The following is a 12,308-nucleotide window of genomic DNA, read 5'->3' as shown; positions in this document are numbered from 1 at the left end:
GTTTGATCATATTACCACCCCCCCATAAACTACTACTGTCTACTCAGTCTGCCAGCATTCTTTTTCCCTAATCTTGACAAAGGCCACATTTTACCTCTATTTTACAATCTCCAGTGATCTGTTCAGACCAGAGAGGGTCATATCACATTTCACAAGATCCAGATCTTGTCATTTGAGTAAAAGGTGGATCGAGTAAGTGGAGGTAAATGTGGGTTGTTATAAGGACAACATTTCTCCTCCTCCTCCTCCTCCCCCTCTTCCTCCTCCTCCTCCCCTTCCCCCTCCTCCTCAGTCTTGGAGCATAAAGGAGGCAAGCACATACAGAGAGAGAGAGAGAGAGAGAGAGAGAGAGAGAGAGAGAGAGAGAGAGAGAAAACTCATGGTATTGTACACATTTGATTATTGCATAGTGACGCACGTAAGACATAAAGCTACTGTAAAAGTCCAGTGAGGCACATCTTGTGAAGAGTTATAAAATGTGTAATGCAGGCTGGCAAATGGATCAGTCATTTAGAGCATCAGCTGCTATTGCAGAGAACAATCACTGGGTTTATAGCAACCAAACGGCTCACCATCACTGACTCCCTCTTCTGACTCTTGCCAGCCTTACATACATGCATATATACCCACACATATTTTTTAAAATGAAAAAAAAACATATTCACATCTCTTAAGACAAGTCAAGCTAAACAAAGAATTCCCAACTGAGAAATATCAATTGACCATGAAGCATTAAAGAAATGTTCAATGTCTGTAGTCATCAGGGAAATGCAAATCAAAACAACCCTGAAATTCCACCTCAAACCAGTCAGAATGGCTAAGATCAAAAACGCAGGTGACAGCAGATGCTGGGGAGGATGTGAAGAAAGAGGAACACTCCTCCATTGTTGGTCAGATTGCAAGCTGGTACAACCACTCTTGGAAATCAGTCTGGTGGTTCCTCAGAAAATTGGACATAGTACTACCTGAGGACCCAGCTATACCACCTGGGCATATACCCGAAAGATGCTCCAACATATAACAAGGACACATTTGCCATGTTCATAGCAGCCTAATTTATAATTGCTAGAAGCTGGAAAGAACCCAGATGTTCTTCAACAGAGGAATGGATACAGAAAATGTGGTACATTTAAACAGTGGAGTACTACTCAGCTTAAAAACAATGACTTCATGAAATTCTTAGGCAAATGGCTGGAACTAGAAAATATCCTGAGTGAGGTAACCTAGTCACAAAGGAGCACATATGAAATGCACCCACTGATAAGTGGATATTAGCCTTAAAGCTTGGAATATCTAAGAAAAAATTCACAGATCATATGAAGACCAAGAAGGAAGACCAAAATGTGGATGCTTCATTCCTTCTTAGAAGGGAGAACAAAATACTCAAGGGAGGAAGAACAGAGATAAAATGTAGAGCAGAAAGTGAAGGAAAGGCTACCCAGAGACTGCCCCACCTGGGGATCTATCTCATATACAGACACTAAACCCTGACACTATTTCGGATGCCAAGAACTGCTTGCTGACAGGAGCCTGACATAGCTGTCTCCTGAGTAGCTCTGCCAGAGCCTGACAAATACAGAGGCAAATGCTCAGAGCCAGCCATTGGACTGACCACTGGGTCTCCTGTGGTGGAGTTAGAGAAAGGATTGAAGTAGCTGAAGGAGTTGCAACCCCATAAGAAGAACAACAATATCAACCACCTGGAGCCCCTCCTCCCCTCTCTGCCAGAGCTCTCAGGGACTAAACCACCAACCAAAGAGGATGCAGCAGAGGATGGCCTTGTGGGGCATCAATAAGAGGAGAGGCCCTTGGTTCTGTGAAAGCTCAATGCCCCAGTGTAGGGGAATGCCAGGGCAGGGAGGCCGGAAGGGGTTTGTGGGTGGGTGGTGGAGCACCCTCATAGAAGCAGGGGAATGGGATAGGGGGTGTCCCGAGGGGAAACCAACTGGGAAAAGGGATAACATTTGAAATGTAAATAAAGAAAATATCCAATAAAAGAAAGAAAGAAGGGAGAGAGAGAGGGGGGGAGAGAGAGAGAGAGAGAGAGAGAGAGAGAGAGAAAGAAAGAAAGAAAGAAAGAAAGAAAGAAAGAAAGAAAGAAAGAAAGAAAGGAAGGAAGGAAGAAAGAAAGAGAAAAAGTCTATTGGATAAATTCACTTTAACTAGTGGGTACATTTTGAACCACCAGATGGCAGCCAAGTATAACTTGGCTATCACATGCCATCTATATTAATAAATTCCTAAAAATAAATGTTGAAAAAGGCATTTTAAGTGGCCTTCTCTGAGCTAGAAGGAGAACGTAAAAGAGTTTAAGAATAAATGTTTGCAACTGGAAAATAACAAAGTGTCTACTTCAGGTTTATCTTTTTCTTTTTGTCCTTTTTTTTAATTGGTTATCTTATTTATCTACATTTCCATTGTTTTCCCTCCACAAGCCCCCTATCCTCTCCTCCCTCCCCTCTGCTTCCATGAGGGTGCTCCTCCACCCGCCCACCCACTTCTGCCTCAGTGCCCTAGTGTTCCCCTATCCTGGGTCATCAAGGCTCCACAGGACCAAGGGGCTCCCTTCCCAGTGATGCCAGACAAGGCCATCCTCTGCTACATATCCAGCTGGAGCCATGGGTACCCCCTCTGTACTCTTTGGTTGTTGGTTTAGTCCCTGGGAGCTCTGGGCGGTCTGGTTGGTTCATATTGTTCTATCTATGAGGTTGCAACCAGCTTCAGCTCCTACAGTCTTTGCCCTTACTTCTCCACTAGGGTTCCCACATCAGTCCAATGTTTGGCTGTGTACATCCACAAATGTATTGGTGTGGCTCTGGCAGAGCCTCTCAGGGGACAGCTATACCGGGCTCCTGTCAGTAAACACTTCTCGGCATCAGCAATAGGGTCTGCGTTTGGTGCCAGCAGATGAGATTAATTTCTGAGTGGGGCAGTCTCTGGATGCCCTGTCTTTCAGTTTTTGCTCCACTCTTTGTCCCTGCATTTCCTTTTGACAGGAGGAATTCTAGATTAATATTTTTGAGGTGGGCAGGTTCCTCATCCCTATCCTCTGGGTATGGTCTCTACAGGTTCTATCTCCCCTTTGTTGGGTATTTCAGCTAATGTCCTTCCTGTTAGGTCCTGGGAACCTCTTGGGTCCCTGGCATCTGGGACTTTCTAGTGCCTACCCCAGTTCCCCTCCCCCATTGCTACACACCTACTTTCAAATTGCTGGCCCTCTGTACTCCTTCATCCCCTCCCATAACTCTCTCCCTTTCCCCCTCCCGCTCCTCTCTCCCAATCCATTTATTCACTTGAGAAAAAAATATGTTATGAGATACCCACAGTTTTGTTTGTTAAATAAGCCAGTATTGCTGATATATAAATTACCCATCATGGACTTCAGTAATCTCAAGTGTGCAACTTCTTGGAGTTTAGTACCATCAGAGTTATGCAACCATTGCTTCTCTGTAACTTGAGAGCCTTTGCCTCACCCCTCTTTGCACTTCCTCCCTAATATTTCCCTAGCACTCAGGCTCCTGCTCTGAAAAATCACCAAGCTCTTTTCTTCAGAGATTTTATAATTCTAGACGGTTGTCTAATGTTTAGCTGTGGCACTTCAAGGTTTTACTGTGTGTTACAATGTTCAGAATGTGGTCGGTCGTTGACTGATGTGGGAACACTCTCATTCTGTGCATCTGGAAGACAAAGGATGACTTGGGTGCTTTGCCAGAGTAATAGAGTTTCTTCAAGGCACAGAATGGGTTCCTTTGAATAGCACAGAGAGGGGACTACACCGTTGGATTCTGGATTCTCATCAGATGTGTGTTCTTGGAGGTAGAGTCCAGTACAAGCACAGACTCCAAGCAATAACATTAAAAATGGCCAGTGTTGGATTTAGAGTCCAGAGTGCTAACCATTACGTTGAAAGGGTACCCTACATAATATATATGATTGCAGTATATGTACTATGAATTACTATACTTTAATATCATAAAATATATTTTAAACGCCAAACTCAGAGAGCTTCTTTTTTTGTTTTGATTTTTTTGAGAGAGCTTCTTTAAGAATGTAAATGTTGAAACCTCTGATAAGCTGTATTATATTATTTGTATAAATTAGTTATGTTACTAGTATAAATTAAATATATAAATCAATCATTTGTAACATTAAACATAATAAACTGATGGACAATTTTTCACATCTATGGAGAATTATAAATCATATCTAGAGAATTTATCTGTAAGCCTTACTGGTGAAGCATATGGCATATAAATTTCATTAACTCAGAGTTTCAGTTCTTTTCCATCAAGTGAAAGAAAATAATATGAATATTCAATATTATTTTTCAGAATAATTACAAGTGTTTTTCTCATAAGGCGTCAGTTTTGAAGATTATTGTTATTCATTCAGATTTTAGCTCCTTTTTTCCACGGCTTATGAGGAATGTTTGGTAATAAGGTAAATAAAACTCTAGTTATAATTAGTGCAAACTTTAAAAAGATTTGTTTATATTAGAAATCTTGGAGAAAATGAAACTAGATCCCATTTTATTAAAAAATAATCGCTTTTCAAAAACATAATGTTTCATGTGTCAGTTTACATAATACATTTCCTCCTGGAATGCTAAAGATGGAGATCAGAGACTAAAGAGGGTAGACGCCGAAGAACAGTTTGAAAGCAGTGTGAAAATCTCAAGTCAATGGGGAGATTTGAGAAGGCATGTGAGTGTGAATTATGGGTATGGTTTTTTTTTTAGAGAGTCTTCCTGGGAAAAAGAAATGACACCTGAGTAGTTTTAATGGACTATTAGATGTTAGCACAGAGAAAAATTTCATGTTTACTCATATAGAAATAAAACATTGATGAGGGCTCAGGCATGGAGAAAGAATAATGGCTGCTGTAGGATGGGTAACAGACATGGAAATGAGATTGGACAAGTAGAAGAATTCAGGGATTGTGGGGAATTTTTTACTGATTCCTACAAGGAGGACATATTGAAAATCTACCCACAGAGTAGTGACAGCATCAAATGTATTTTTCCTAAAGGCAATATTATGGATGGAACGTGTCTCTCTAAAATTGTTATTTTCAAATTTAATCCTCATATTGATAGTGTTTTGAAGGGGGACTTTGGGGTGCAATTATGTCACAGGGTTGAGGATCTCATAACGTAAGTCTTTGTAAGAAAGAAGGAAAGAGTAAGAAGCAGGAACAACACCCCCCCCCCACTCTGCCTCTGAAGTAATAATCAAAGAAGTTGTCAGTCTCTAGCCTGGAAGTGGACCTCATACCCAATGATGCTGGCCTTCTCGCCTCCCAGCTTTGAATCTCAAGAAATGAGCAAACAAAATCCCAGTTCATGAACTTTATGAAATTTCTTACCAAAGCTTGCAGTTAGACATATGGCCTTAGTGAAGCTTTTCAGAAAAAAAAATAGTTGATGGATCTCACTGTTATGAGCTGTCCAATTATGATATTGTTACAATACGTTATAGAAGAAAACATGCAGAGTTGAGCTAAACTATAAAAATATAGGATAAAAATGTAACCTAAGGAGAAATAGCAAAAGTATTTTGGTTAAATATGGGATATGAAAGAAAATAGGGGTCTGCTCTAAACTCTTGAGTCCCGCCGCCCTGACTGGACAACGGGTCTCATTGAAAGTGAGGGGAATAATAAATAAGAAATACTCAAGTTAAAAAAAAGTAAAATAAAATAAATTAAAAAAAATAAATTCAAAAAAGTGAGGAATAAAATTAGAAAGTTATAGGTGACTTGTCTGAAAAGAGATGTCGGTGGATGATATGTGAGGTTCCAAGAATCGTAAACAGTGACAACAACTACAGAACATGGTATCATTGTTTAGGTACAAGATGGGTCTGATAAATCATTTTTCAGATCAATTAAACTGGAGATAGCACTTCAACGGTTAAGGCCTATCTGAATATCTTGCTCCAGTCATTTTTTTGGCAAAGTCCTTGTCATTCTTGAGTCATTGTTTTATTTCTACCACCTTCTCTATCATAGAATCACTTTCTCTCGGAAGCAGGCCCAGGTCTGTGAACAACCATGGTGCCCACAGATTTTGCCATGGAGAAGTGGCGGTCAGTCTTGAAATGAAATTGTTTGTCCTCATCTTGGTTACTCATCATTCCGTGTCAACTGAAATGTGAAAAATGAGACTATAGTGCACACACACACACACACACACACACACACACACATATATGTATATGTATATGTATATGTGTGTGTGTGTGAAATATGTATATTTTCATAGCTAGCAAAGTTTCTTTTACATGATAAACTGAACCTAGTTCAGGAACGAATCTTTCCATCTAACTTATTCACTCAGTTCACACCAGTTCTAACAGATACTATTTTTAAAAAATGACAAAAGACAACAGGTGTTACTCAGAACTTGGAGACAAGGGAACCATCATACAGGACTGTCAAGGATGAAAATTAGTACAGTCATTATGGGGAATGATGTGGTAGCTTCTCTAAAATCGAAAAGGATGCTGTCATATGTTCCAGCAATCCTTCCTCTGAATGTACAGCTAAAAAAAAATATCAGAAGAAAGCCAGGATGCCTGCATCCCCTAAGGTCATTAGACACTGACAACAGCAAGGATATGTGATCAACTTAGCAGGTGGGTTGACACCTTAACAAAATATTAAAGGTAGATTAACATATTAATAAAATACTATATGTGCATATACATAATTAACTTCATTCCTTATGAAAGTTAAAATCGCATATGGTTTGAGCCACTGTGGAAGAACCCAAAGGCAATTATGCTTAGTGAACTAACTCAGGTGCAGAAGACAAATGCCTCACACACACATTTCTGTAGATAATAGTTCAGCTTGAGAAACTGAACTCAGAGAAGAGAGTTGAACGATTATCTCCAGGGGCTGGGAGTGTGGAGAAGTTTTAGCTGATGGTAGAGGATCTTGGGGAAGGAACATAGGCAGATCTGTTGCATCGTAGGACGGCTGTTGAGAATGAAAATGTGCGGTGCACTGGGAACTCCCTAGCAAAATACATCTTAGATGTCATTAGAATAAGTATGCAAGGGGAATGGTGATTTCTTTAGCTCGAGGTTAGGCGCTCCTCCATATATATCCACAGCAAATATCACACTTTATATTTTAAACTTTCAAGTCATTTGGGAAGTAGATTTTAAGAAGATTGAAGAAAAAATTATATAGAGGAGAAGCTTTTCATAAGTAAAGGCTCCAAATAAACTTGAAACCCCTAAAAGCAGCACAAAATGCAATCTGTGAAACACAGATTCTACACTCTAGGCATTGCTGTGGGAACTCCTGAGATAAGATAATTTATGTAAAATATCTCATCATGTCAGGCCTGATGGTATAAGTTCGGATTACCAGTAACTTGGGATACTGAGCGGGGGGACTATATCTTCAAGGCCTTCCTGTGGTATATCGTGAGTTGGGAAACTTTGTGAGATTCTGCTTCAAAATCAGAAGGAAGAATGTTGGGGCAGTTTCTTAGTAGCAGAGAACCAGATTGTCACCTACAAGTCTCTACAACAATCCTTAGTAAAAAAACACACAGACAGACAGACACACAAACTGAGACAGGGGATAGGGGAGGGGGGGTGAGGAGAGGGAGGAGAGAGAGAGAGAGAGAGAGAGAGAGAGAGAGAGAGAGAGAGAGAGAGAGAGAGGATGAGGGAGAGAGGAGGGGAGGGGGGAGGGGATGAGGGGAAGAGGGAGAGGGAGAGGGAGGGAGAACCTGAAATTCGTCAGATTTTCAAACTGCTGACTGTCATCGGATGCTCTTAATCACTTAATGATGTTATTTAGGCACAGCCCTCATGACTCATCCACTTGACCTATTGGCTTTGGTTATAGTGAATCTCGGATGCTACTTTCAAGAACTGAGTACAGTTGGCATAATCATTTGCATCATTGCTTATTAACTTCCCATGGAGTGATCTTTACAGTGAGCCTGAGTTCTTCAACAGTCGTCAGCTTGTAGAGCTTCCGGCTTCAGTAATCCCTGTAGTCCTTCACATGGGCTTTCATAGCAGCTTAAAACATCTGACAGTTGATATTGGTCTCATTGTCCTGTTTCTTATGTGACGTCTCTAAAGGTAGACAGGCGCTAGCTTTGATCATTTTTCTTATTAAAGCTGTGTCCCATGCTAGCAAATGGCACTTGGGAGGTTCCTCTATCCATCCTGTTTTTCCTCAATTCCTGCCAAACGAGATGAGTAATTCTATCCAAACCTCCACTTCCGGGTTTATTTTCCAGTCCCTGGTGGTCACTAGCGATAACACCTTAGTTTTGTCAGAATAATATTCAAAGACAGCTTGGTCGCTTTTCAATGCCTCTCCCCTGGGAAGTTAGTTGCTTGGCTCTATGAACAACACAGATCTTGAAGACATTACTTAGTTGAGTTCTCAGGTTCTATTTTCTGTGCTAGCTGTTCATGTTTAGATTTTATATGTGCCGAACAATAAGCAGATAGATGAAGAAATAGTTTCTTTTTATTTTACTTTAATGGTTTTTAACTCTCCATACTCTAAATGTATGGCTATATTCTTACTACATATCATTAGAAAATGGAGGGAGAAAGTGAAATAAAGAAACAGGAGGGAGGGAGGGAGGGGTTTGAAGAATGGGAGACTGGCAGGAGGGGGTGGGGTGGGGAAAGAGAACATGATTTTCCCCAATGTTCCATGAATACTTTTGTTGCGTGCTATCCTCAACTTTCATCTCAAACTTTCCTTAGCTAAATGGAATTCAGTAAATAATTCTAAACATTGATTGTCTCTCATTGGTAAACTTTGATTTCTTAAAAGGATTTATTTTATTTCATTGTGTATGTGTGTGTGTGTGTGTGTGTGTGTGTGTGTGTGCGAGAGAGAGAGAGAAAGAGAGAGACAGAGACAGAGACAGAGAGACAGAGACATGGAGAGAGGGAGAGGGAGACCAAGAAAGCAGAGAGAGGCCAAGACCCAGAGGCACAGAGAAGCGTGTGTGGGTAGCCATGGAGACCAGCAGAGAGCATTAGATCTCTGGAAGCTGGAGGTCCAGGTGGTCGTGAGCTGCCTTACATGGGTCCTGGGAACTAAAGTTAGGTTATGTGCAAGAGAAACAAGTACTTGCCCACTAAGCTTTCCCTCCAGCTCAATACAGTGGGTTCTCATCTTGCCATTCGAAGAACTCCTAGCAAACTAAAATTCTTTTCTCACCCAAACATTTTCCTCTTCCTTAAGAATGTCTGCCTCTTTTCATCACGAACAAGAGCGTGGCTTTGTGATGAGGAACAGTCAAATAAAATTGCCGGGAGGCGGGCACTGACCACTCATAAATAAATAAAACATCAACTTTCAAACACAGGAAAGGCAAAGGCCAGCATGAGGATTCTTAAGAAGTAATGCTCCGCCACGCCTCTATCTCTATGTCTTTCTAAAGTACAATTTGGAAAGGGATATGTGATGGTTAGTGTGGACGCTCATCTTGAGAGGCTCTGGAATCACGCAGTAGACAAGCTCTGGGAATCCAGGAGGTCTTTTTAAGGAGGGAAGGAGTACCGCGTGGTTTGAGTCCTGAACTGTGTAAACAGAAGGGAGCTAGGTGAGCAGGAAGAGCCATCATTCTCCCCTTCCTCTCTGTAGATGCCATCTGACCAACTGACTCAAACTCCCCTCCTGGGACATGCCTTCCACCGCTGCCTGGCGACAGTGTCCTCAGAGTGCTAGCCCAATTAAACTCTTTCTCTGTTACTTTGTTTTTCTCATGGTACTTTTCATGGTACAGTGACAAAAAAATAAGATATGGAGTTAATATCCTTAGTGGTTCTGAGATTTAAAAAAAGCCATCCTCATTCTTTACATTTAATATATTGAAATATGATTATTATTGATCTTTTTACAGCCTATGTAATCAAAGACACAAAGGAAATCTTTCAGCATTGCAAGATAAACACGAACCGGATTCGGGAAGATCCCACGTTACCAGCAGAGGGCAGCAGAAAGCTTCTCCATGTGTTTGCTGCACCGCTGCCCTCATATCCGCTGTTTTAACTTTGTGTATACAGCAATCATTGAGCTGTCAAGCTGAATTAGCACAGAAATGCATGGAATCTATTTGATCTAAGTTCTTTCCTCTTTTCCAAAAGTTCTGCAGTAGCACACTGAATTACGGAAGAAGCGTGCGTGTTCAAAGCTTATTTGGTATAAACTATGGAATATCCAGAGGAAGCAGCCTAGCCTAGTTGTGTGCATTCTTAATATGGAAAACTCCCATTTATGGGAACGATTCTTCTGCCTGACAAAAATGTGACTTGGTCCAGGTTGCTTCTTTAGTAACTTAGCATTTACCAATACATATATCTGTTAAACTAAGCCTGCTCCAGCAAAATATAAAGAATAGAAATTGTATTTTCTTTAATTTCCATATACCATAATTGTCCATTTGACCATATCACATATTTATGAGGAATATATGTTCCAGGTAGAAAGAACAAAAGAGTGTGAAAGATTTAGTCTCAATATTTCTCAAGTCATTCAAACCCTGGGCTGGCTTTTGTGAATGTAAAAGTAATTTTCATTGTCTTGTCCTTATAAATGTTAGATAGGAAATTACATTCTGTATATTACATAGAAATGGCACTGTTACTTCTTATTGTTTCATTTAGCTCTCATCAAATCTATTGAATTCAATGAAAGATGGCATTTCGATTAGGTTACAGACTTTATGATGTTCTAGGATTGCTGCATAGAAAGCACTGAGTTAATTTTTTAAAGCTCTGTGACATGGGTGAGAAGGTGATGCCCAGCTGGGAAAATGCTAACCACACAGCATGTGGGCTTGGGTTCAGATTGCCAGCACCCATATAAGAGAAGAACATGAAAGAATGCATCTGTAACCTCAGGGCTGAGAGAGCACGGATGGGTGATACACTGAGCTCAACGGCCAGCCATCCTGAGTGAACTGCTAAGCCCTGACTCAGAGGATACTATAGATAGTGACCAAGGACGAAATCCTCTAGCCTTTGCCTCAAGCACATGCATGCAAGTGCATTTGCATTTTCAGGTCCAGATGTAGAAATCAAGTTCAACAACCACATTTCCCCCCTGCTTCTTCAATACGGAAGGATATCTTTTAACTAGTCACCTCAAGCTGCTGTTACCTTGACTGTCCAGCCACGATGGATTATACCCTCAAACTAGGATCCAAAATAAACCCTTTTTCCCTTGAGTAGCTTTCATCATTTATTTTGTCCTAATAATGAGGAAATATTTAAAAGAGCTATCATCCTCAACAAACTTACCGTATTGTATTGAGCCATCATTTTTCCTTCAAAGTTGGCCTGATGATCACTAGTAGGGACAGTATGTCCATACTTTAGCTTTAAGGGACATGGGGGACAGCAAACATTTGTGCTCTCATTAGTGCTATGGTGATAAACAATTGGGTAACAAAATGTAGCAGATGCTCCACAGAGAGAAAGTGATTTGTAGCAGGTAGCGAAAGCAAGCAGGGGCAAGTATCCAGCCACACCCTCCTCGTCTGTCTACTCAAAGGAACATCAGCTAGCACGCACAATTCCAAGCCAGGGACATCTAGTTTATATCCTCATTTTTAAAGTGACCATTTGTTACTCCGAACCCCAGATTTGTGATCACGATTTTGCATGCAGACTTTCTCATAATTCTTCATCAGCCTGTGGTAACGGCACCTTTCTGTTTCTGGAAATGGTAGCTTGCATGTTTGTTCCTATTCTCATAGTCAATCTGACTGGACATAAATCCATTTTATGATCTTTTCAAAGAACAGACTTTTACTGATTATTTCTAGTGTATTTATGTTAATTTCATTGACATTTGCTTTAATTTTGCATTTAAACTCTGTTTGCTTTACATTTCATATGTTTCTTCTCTGGACTTCTGAAGTGGACGACCAACCCAGTGGTTTCAGGCCTTGCTCTTGTTTTCTCAGAACGGCGTGTTCATTCCATAGTATGAACGCCCACAACACACTGCACTTGTGGCATCCCACAAAGGCTGGTGGATTGTCATTCTCTTCTAGTGAGGCTTTTGAAGGCAACTTGGGATTCTTCCCAAGAACTCAAGATGGACTTGATGACCTTGGTCATGATCTATCTTGTTGAGTGTTCAGTGTGAACTTGAAAGCCTTGTATGCTCTGCTGAGGTTGGAAAGAACAATCTATGGATGTCAACTACAGAATCTTTAATAACAGAACTTTTCACATCAGTATTGGTCTGATCTCTTCATGCTCATTCATGAATTTCAGAGAAGGTTGATATCTTTAGCAATACCA

The sequence above is a fragment of the Rattus rattus genome, chromosome 14 (genome assembly GCF_011064425.1).
Source record: "Rattus rattus isolate New Zealand chromosome 14, Rrattus_CSIRO_v1, whole genome shotgun sequence".
NCBI lineage: Eukaryota > Metazoa > Chordata > Mammalia > Rodentia > Muridae > Rattus > Rattus rattus.
The sequence above is the reverse complement of the archived record's forward strand: the minus strand, read 5'-3'. Positions refer to the sequence as shown.